General features: G+C 31.7%; 1 protein-coding gene across 2 annotated transcripts in view; it reads right to left on the bottom strand.

Annotated features, from left to right (window-relative positions):
- The window catches only part of LOC107706547 (transcription factor HES-5-like), a 14,497-nt gene that overhangs the window by 2,000 nt on the left and 2,643 nt on the right, over positions 1-9,854 (bottom strand). The window contains exons 1-2 of one of the 2 annotated variants that reach the window (XM_016510294.1): positions 7,910-8,133; positions 4,038-4,243 (exon numbers count right to left, since the gene is read on the bottom strand). The gene's annotated coding sequence lies outside the window, so the exon portion shown is untranslated. Of the gene's footprint in view, positions 1-4,037; positions 4,244-7,909; positions 8,134-9,854 lie in introns of those variants that run through there. The other variant, XM_016510295.1, reaches the window with a different exon arrangement.

The following is a 9,854-nucleotide window of genomic DNA, read 5'->3' as shown; positions in this document are numbered from 1 at the left end:
ACAGTTTTGGTTCAACATACTTACCTGTTGATCAATACTTGCCTTAACCTTACCACAGTTTTTTTTTTTTTTTTTTTTAGTATTAGCATGTTTTATATGATTGTTTCATGCTGTATTGTCAATTAACATTTTATTAAAGGGCTATTCATATTTATATTATTTATTCATTTGTTCTGTATTCACCTTATATTTAAGCTCAAGAAGTATTTTAGGACAGTTGAGTGTGGCCCTTTAGGATTAATTATTCTGTTAATCATTCCTCAATATACCCCGGGGGGACTGGTTGCCTCATTGAGAGCCCATTACTAATGCGCTTGGGGACTGCGGCACACTTCTATTGAGCCCCATTGAAGAGCTGCTGTGGGAAAGTTGGGACAACACGGGCTCCAGGATTAGACTTTGAAGAGCTCAAAGGCGCAGCTGGCTCCTGTGCGCGGGAAAGTGTGGTCAGCAAAGCCCAGCGCTGACAGGCGTTTTGTCGAGCCTTTCACATGCGAGGTTCATGCTCAGTTCACTTGGCTCACTTATGCAGTTGTAAATTGCTTCGGGGTTACTATAATGTTATTTTAAAGCAATTAGTGGCCATGCAGTCTGTTGATGTACTTACTGCACGTATGTTTTACACCCATTAAAATAACAATATTGCAAAATACTAACTTAAGTTGGTTTGCTGCACACTTAAAGAAGTGCAGTGATGGCATGGCATAAAAAATAAAGGTTCTTTATAAAATAAAGGCTCTTTGTATTGATGGTTCCATGAAGAACTTTTAACATCCATGGAATCTTTCCATTCCACGAAAGGTTCTTTATAGCGAAAAGGTTCTTTAGATCATTCAAATGTTCTTCCAAGAAAAAAAATAATGGTTCTTTTAAGAAATGTTGACTGAAAGGGTCTTTGGGAAACAAAATCTGGTTCTATGGCATCACTACAAAAACACGCTTTTTTGACTCTTTCCCGCCATTGACAGAATTTTCTGGCTTTCCGTGTTTTTACTGTTATATGGTAGGAGTTTTTTTTTTTTTTTTTAGTATTAGCATGTTTTATATGATTGTTTCATGCTGTATTGTCAATTAACATTTTATTAAAGGGCTATTCATATTTATATTATTTATTCATTTGTTCTGTATTCACCTTATATTTAAGCTCAAGAAGTATTTTAGGACAGTTGAGTGTGGCCCTTTAGGATTAATTATTCTGTTAATCATTCCTCAATATACCCCGGGGGGACTGGTTGCCTCATTGAGAGCCCATTACTAATGCGCTGGGGACTGCGGCACACTTCTATTGGGCCCCATTGAAGAGCTGCTGTGGGAAAGTTGGGACAACACGGGCTCCAGGATTAGACTTTGAAGAGCTCAAAGGCGCAGCTGGCTCCTGTGCGCGGGAAAGTGTGGTCAGCAAAGCCCAGCGCTGACAGGCGTTTTGTCGAGCCTTTCACATGCGAGGTTCATGCTCAGTTCACTTGGCTCACTTATGCAGTTGTAAATTGCTTCGGGGTTACTATAATGTTATTTTAAAGCAATTAGTGGCCATGCAGTCTGTTGATGTACTTACTGCACGTATGTTTTACACCCATTAAAATAACAATATTGCAAAATACTAACTTAAGTTGGTTTGCTGCACACTTAAAGATGTGCAGTGATGGCATAAAAAATAAAGGTTCTTTATAAAATAAAGGCTCTTTGTATTGATGGTTCCATGAAGAACTTTTAACATCCATGGAATCTTTCCATTCCACGAAAGGTTCTTTATAGCGAAAAGGTTCTTTAGATCATTCAAATGTTCTTCACTCCAAGAAAATAATGGTTCTTTTAAGAAATGTTGACTGAAAGGGTCTTTGGGAAACAAAATCTGGTTCTATGGCATCACTACAAAAACACGCTTTTTTGACTCTTTCCCGCCATTGACAGAATTTTCTGGCTTTCCGTGTTTTTACTGTTATATGGTAGGAGGCGCTATTACACATCTTCTGAAAGAGTACTGAATCCCTGGATCAAAAAACTCCAAAGAAGAAGCAGAAACAACGATTGTAAGCAGATGCATATGTAACATAACGCGATCATCAAACATTCAACAGGATCTAAATCAAAACTTTTTGTGATAATTATCAAAAAAGGTGTCAAAAGCGATGGAGGGAAAATAGTTAAGACTGTAAAAGAAGTACTTTTGGTTCCCCAAAGAACCATTCATGATCTAAAGAACCTTTTTTTCTACTATAAAAAAACCTAAAATGGAACTCTTAAAAATAAAGGTTTTGCATTAATGCCATGGAAGAATTTTTGGTTCCCCAAAGAACATTTTAGTGAACAATAAGCGTAAAGAACATTTTAATAATCCAAAAGAACCTTTTTCCACTAGAAAGATCCTTTCGTCCAGTGGAAAGGTTCTATAGATGTTAAAGGTTCTTCTTGGAACCATCAATGCCAATAACCAACCTTTATTTTTTAAGAGTGTGAGAAATGCTAAATATTCTTCTTCATTACAGCGACTGATCTATGAACAAGTGCATCTCTTGTTCTCTGTGTCTATGAGGAGGTGCTTTGGTTTAGTTAACCCCAAATTCCGTTCCCACACCAATTCCCATCTCCCGCCAAAATTGACTGGTAAAGCCACAATACATTCCATCCTGCTCTGCAAAAGGGTCTTTGAATGTGGGCGCCCCCTTGTCCAACACTCTTCTCATTCTCTCTCACACACACACACACACACACACAGACAGACAGACAGAGGGAAGCAGATGCTCAGCGCGGTGTGCCCAGTGTGAAGTGTCCATCTCTTCATAAAAATGTGGAGCTGGGAAGCCCCTGACCTCTGCTCGCCGGAGAGGAATTGGGGTCTTGATGTGAGAGAAGCTCAATGACATTCCAGCATCACATGCTCTGGCATTCACAGCACAGACGCATGAAAAGAGGCAGTTAGAGCGCCAAACTGTGACATTGTCCAATACCTTCTGCCCATTGAAACCCCTTAAGTCTTGCCAGAGTGTTTGTGGTCATTAAAACTAAAACGGAGGGAAAAACAGGAAAGCAGTCCTTTTTTTCTGCAGGAAAACAATTGTTGAATTGTGGTCTCATCTTTGGAACAGCAACACACTTCAAATGATCATTTTTTTTACTAAATTAAATATATAATAGTATATAATTTATAATTTGAACAGTTTTGGATAATTTAAATGTTTGTTTTTTTATTATTAAAAATGTTTCATTTATTAGAAAGCATATATTAAAATAATTAATTTGAACAGTTTTTAATACATGACAATATCAATATTTATTGCCAATTTAAAAATGTTTAGTATATTTAAAAACTATTGCAAACATGTATGTGTATTGAAAAAAATTAATTTGGACATTTTTTAAGTTTTCATATTTTAATCAATAAAAATATTAAATGAAAATAATAATTATTATCATTTGAATATTTATTAAAAATGTTAAATTTATTAAAACAAACTTCAAATGTAAAAAAATCATGTATATTAAAAAAATTGTTTGAACAGTTACAAACATGTATATGTATATATGCATTTGTTTTTAAATAAAATGAACTATTTTAATGAATAAAAATATTATAAATAAAATATTTATTATCATTGTTTAAATATTTAGTAAAATATATGTATTAAAATAAATTAATTTAAACAGTTTTATATTCAATAAACAAAAATTGTTATTTTATTTGTTATTAACAATTTATTAAAAACAAATTAAAAAGAAAATCATATGCATTAAAATAATTCATTTAAATATGTTTATTACATGAAAATATATACATATTTGTATAAAAAAATATCCAATTGATTAAAAACTATTATAAATGCATTTTTAATTAATTGTTCAATTAAAAATGATTAAATATGTACATATAATTATGGTTAATTATAAATTATTAAATGATGGATAGACAGACAGACAGACAGACAGATAGATAGATAGATAGAGGCATGCAGAAACGTGTTTTGCACACATGCCTCCATGTTTGTTTGTGCTGGTGGGATTGTGTGCAGATCAATCTCTCCTCAGGAGTGAAAGCGTACCTGCGGCTTGAAGGGGCGTGTGGGAGAGCGGGAAGCTTTGTGTGCACGAGCAGAGGACCAGATGGTCTATTGAGAGCGGGAATAATGAGGCGCGCTGGATCAGCGGCAGCAGGGTGGGGCGGCTCTCAATGGGCCGAAGTGTGGGAAGCAGACACAGACCAGAGCTCTCACACATTCCTCACTGGAGCGACCTGCAGCTGGACACACTGCCACAACACCACACGCACAGAGAGAGAGAGAGAGAGAGAGAGAGAGAGCGCCTTTATTCCTCCGAACGATGAGAAGCTCTATGGTGGAATGCAGTCTAGCCATTAAACTATCAGTGTCTTCTGTCAGAATGAGTCACTGTTTGGAAACAGGAGTCTTAAAGAAGGAAGAAAGAAACTGAAGAAAATAGAGCAGGTTTCCCTCCAAAAAAACATCTGGCATTGGGTGACCAGTGTTGATGATCTGAGCACAGAGAAAATATCTTTGTATCGTTTATTAGAAGCGGAATATGTGAAATAACATGAAATTAAAAATAAAGTTAAATTCAAGCACAACATTAAGGAAGATATTCAATAAAAGAGAGGGTAAATTCAGCGGCACCTGTGATATGCGATTTATTTTAGCATTATTTATAAAAATAGAAGATTCATTTTAGGATTTTTTTTTACATTTCATTTAATTTACATTTTTTATTTAAAAATTAATTTTATTAATTTTATCATTGTATTTTATTGATTTAATTGTATTACAGTCATTTAATTTGTTGAACATTTGCCATTTTGATCATTATATTTATTATTCCTTTTACTTTACAACAAATATAAATAGAGCAATCAATTTCCAAAAGACAAGGATTTTTACATTTTATTTTGTCATATGTATTCAGTTTTATCATTGTATTTTGCTAATTTATCTTTTTTTTTTACAGTAATTATTATGAAAATTTCATTTTTATTGTATATGTATTTTATTTATATAGGCTACTTTTTAAAAATATTTCCTGCAATCATATTCCAAAAGAGAAGGATATTTACATTTTATTTAATTTCACATTTTTATTTCATTTTATCCTTTCTTTTTAGAATAATAATTAATATTATGAAAATGTGTCATTTGTGTTTTTTAATTTTTATGTATCTATTATATATATATATATATCTTTCATGCAATCATTTTCCGTTTTATTTCATTTCATTTTTATGACATTTTTATTGTATTTTATTTATTGTGTCATTTCTATTATTTTTTTATTTATTATTTAATTTCCAAAAAGCAATGGATTATTTGAATCTTTTTTTAAACACAAATGACACATTAATTATAAATTAATTAATGTACTCAGTTTAATAATTTATATTACATTGAAATTATTTTTTATTAATTTTCTAATGTATAAAATCTTGTGCATTTGTATATAATATTAAAACACAACTAAAAAATAAATAAATAAAGACACTCGTCTCACTTGAGAACCTGTTGGCATTACTATATTTCTTACAGAAAGTCTCACTAAATGAATCAGTCAAACATGAATATTTTTTACACTGTAAAAAAGTTGTAAATAAAACAATTATAATACTAAACAGGATTTACTTTGCAATTAATTTACTAGACATTTGAGTAAAAGTTGTTTCAAAGAAACCTAACACAATGGATTAAATATGAAACGAAGTAGAAAACTAAAATAGTATTTTCTTGTAAAAGATCCTCCAATAATCTTTGTTTTATTTACAACTTCATTTTTTTTAAAGATAAAAAAATACTTTTTCTTCCAGCCAGCTGTTGTACAGGATCTCCTATGAAGATTTGTCATTTTTATTGTATTTTGTATTGTAATATTTAAAAAAAAATGTTTACTTTATAATAATTATTAATAGAGCTATTATAAATTTTACAGTAAATCCTTTTTGTATTTTTATTTATTATAAAATTATGTGTATATGTAAATAAGTGTCCATGTATAAAATATTAAAATACAATTAAATATTTTATCCTCATATAGATATTTTTGCTAATTTTACTATCACATCTATAATTTACCCATTAGCATTTCTGCAAAAAAATATTTTTTTCTTCCAGCCAGCTGTTGTACAAGATCCATGTCTCTGCCTGATAAGGTGTGCGACATCTTATCTATCTCCTTTGCATCCCTTAGGAAATGATCATATGTCTACAGTCTCCGTCTGCAGAAGCCTTATCAGCGAGCGCTGATGTTCCCAGGTAATAAAAGTACAGCAACCTGCCTGTGTTACGTTGGGTGTGTGGAAGACCATTCCCTCCGTGGGAGCCCCGAGGCCAGTTAACCATGAAATAATTGATGCCTCTTCTATTGTGGAGGATGAATAAATAATGTACATAATCGAGCTTACATAATGATGAATAGTTAGTATCACTTATATGTTCAGGTAAGTTTGCAAATTCCTGAACATGTTTTAGTGGCATGTTTAAAATCTATTTAATATGCAAATTATTGTGCATCATGGGTTATTATATAAAGTAAAAAAATAAAAAATAAAAAAAATAAAAAAGTAAGAGTTGCTACTACTTGAAATAAATATTAACTAAAAATATACAAATGTTTTTGAAATTTAATTTTAGCTAGTTGCCAAAGCATCATTGAAATGAACTTGATGTACTAAAATAACCTAAAACTAAAATATAATTAATAAAAACAATAGACATTAAACGAAATAAAAACAAAACAATTAATTTAACTAAAATCAAAAAAAATATATAATGCAAAATACAAAAATAATAATTTAATTATATAATTCAAAATATTAAGCATCTCAATGATACTAAAATAACACTGTCATTAACTCTGAGGTATTCTGAGTTTTACTTTAACTTAGATTAAATATTAAATAGCTGTTCAGTTTCATGTCGAAAGTCTAATTTGGTAACAATTTTTGGAGTTGCTGACCTCCAAACTTATAAACAATTTATTTGAAGTATTTAAAGTGTTTTCGGTTTAAAAGAGTAAAACTTTTATTTATGCAATAATGCTGCATTTTTATTCAACATTGTTTTAGATTATAATAAACATTTTATAATTTTTTATTGTTATAAATTTAAAATTATTTTGTCATTTTATATTTCTTTATTCTTATAATTTCTGTATGTTATTTTATACACTGTAAAAAAAAATTTAAATGACTTCAAAGTTGTAAAAAACATTGGACTACTTTTTGTAAGGAAATACTATTTCAGTCTTTCTACTTCAAAAATTCATGCTCAATTCTTTTTCTTTGTAAATTAATTGCGAAATCTACTAGCAGTTTCTGAGTGAAAATTGTGCACCAACTGCTTTTCATTTTACACTTAAAAGAATTTTATTTAAATTAAGTATTTTAAATTGAATATTAATTAATGCATGTCAAGTGGTTTCACCATTTACAAAGTTTCAATGTGCAGAACTCTCCCACTTGATAAGACAGCCCACTACAAGAATTCCACCGGATTCCACTCATTGACCATACTTGCTTTCTTTTATTTTTTCAGATTTTTTGATGCAGTGATCAATCAGCCAGTCATTAGTCAAGCAGGTGAAAAACCTTTAGACAAATACAAACACCACTGTAAGAGCACTAATAAATATAATCAAAAATACCAAGCAAAACTTGTATACAAAAATGTTCTTTTTTAAATTAACAAAGAATATCATACAAGTAGACAACAGATATTTAACCATTTATATACTTTTACATACCAAATACACTACTTTTTAAATAAATGATTTTAAACTTTTTACAACTTTTAATTTAAATATACTCTCTATATAGAAAACCAGACCTAATTCACAAACCAAACTAATACAAAACTAATGATATTCAAATACAACATGATTGAACAAAACAACCCAAGTACAAAATATTAAAGCTCACCGGCTGCTTCTTCAGTTTGTTGTAGTAGCTTAACTCTGCACAAAAAGGAATCTTTTTCCTTGTTCAAACCACTGCTACTCTACATAAAGTCTGTTCTGCCCTGCTAATTAATAGATTAACTTAACTACCGTCACCTGGTGTTCTCTCACTAGTGAATTCTAGTGCACTCTGGCTAGTGCACTCTAGTTAGGAAGGGCGGAGCAAGAGCAACCAACAGTTTGCCACAACAATGCATATCTCATGGTTATTTTTCTTTTCTTTTTTTTTGTATTTTTTTATTCTTTTTCATGGTTTTAATTATACTGTATCTTCTTGTTTTTTAATGTTTGTCTTGTTTTTAGTATATGTCAATTGTTCTGAAGCCACATTGTGGAAAACAGTTTCTAAAATATAAAGAACTTTAACAATTCACATGACCCGTAACAATACGCCACTTCAGGTTTGCAACAAGTAGACTCAAACAACAAGTGGATAGCTGTTTCCCAGGGGGCTCAGGTTTGAATTGGGGCAATAGAAGGGACGGGTCAGGATTCACACCACCATACGTAATGGATGATTTAGCACGGCACACTTCCTTCATGTCGGATCTGAAACGGGAGCCAGAGTCACGGGTGTGGGAAATCCTGGGAGAAGCCGGCCCCACACATGATGGGCTAAGCGCCCCCACCCCGTCAGCCACACCAGCTGTCTGATGAAACTAGCTGACAGCACACAGCGCCTATTATCAAGGATTTCAAAGTACAAACACGAATATCAAGCCCCTGCGCTCTTTCTCACACACTCAACTCTATAGTCATGCTCAAACTCAGCTAAGTCTAGTTTAATACATGCCATTTATCACATGACGTAAAAAATGTTTAAGATATTAAAACTGAAGACACATGGGACAAATATAGATATTTCTAAAGTTATAGCAGCTGGCATGTGGTTTTATGCTCATTTAATAGGCCAACATGTAGTGTTAGGGATAATAAATTTTTAATTGTTTCCCAAAAAAAATGTTATGCACAAAGGCTTTTTGCACACTGATAAAATGTATACACTCTCAGAAAAAAGGTACAAAAGTTGTCACTGGCAGAACCTTTTCAAAAGGTACACTTCTGTACTTTTTTTTACCCCTAAAGGGTGCATATTAGTACCTTAAAGATACATATTAATGCCTAAAATGTACATATTAGTACCTAAAGGTACATATTAATACCTTTTGAAAGATGCCAGTGCCCCATTCAGATAAAAGCATCTGCTAAATGCATAAATGTAAATGCTCACACAAGGACTTTTTGTAGTCATTTTGGGATATTCTTTGACCATTAAGTGTAAATGGACTCACATCAGGTGAAATTGAGACCACTTGATAATTTGACAAGTGTGGTGGTGGTTTTTTGAAAACACTGTTTAAATTTCAAAGGTTCATTAAGAGCATGCAGTACAAAGCATTTGTTTTGATTAATAATGAGGAAAGCAGTACTGATTATATTCAAAAAGTGTTTATTTCTATGTGACTATGTTTGCACAATTAACATACAGTGTCACTATATATTAGAAAAAAATCACATCCTTCATAAGAAGAAACTATAACATTTGCATATCAAACATTGCAAATAATCACTTTGTCTTTGACTCCACAGGAGTTAAACATATATTCATTGACTCTTCATTGCGAAGTTTCTGTCCATCCATGAGGAAAACTATAGAGGTGTTGCAATAATAATATAATTATATTATATATTAAATAATAATATTATTATAATAATAATATAATATAATCACCTGTAGAAAATTAGACTTTCACATTGTGAAACCCATTTCCATCCATAAACTAAGCAGAAGTGCCATAAAAAGACATTCTTTCAAGAAATTAAGTGAAAGTGACGTGTGGCGTCCCATACTCAGAATTTGTGCTCTGCATTTAACCCATCCAAGTGCACACACACACAGTAGTGAA

The sequence above is a fragment of the Sinocyclocheilus rhinocerous genome, unplaced genomic scaffold, assembly GCF_001515625.1.
Source record: "Sinocyclocheilus rhinocerous isolate Xijiao unplaced genomic scaffold, SAMN03320098_v1.1 scaffold3097, whole genome shotgun sequence".
Lineage (NCBI taxonomy): Eukaryota > Metazoa > Chordata > Actinopteri > Cypriniformes > Cyprinidae > Sinocyclocheilus > Sinocyclocheilus rhinocerous.
This window is presented reverse-complemented; position numbering and strand designations above follow the sequence as displayed.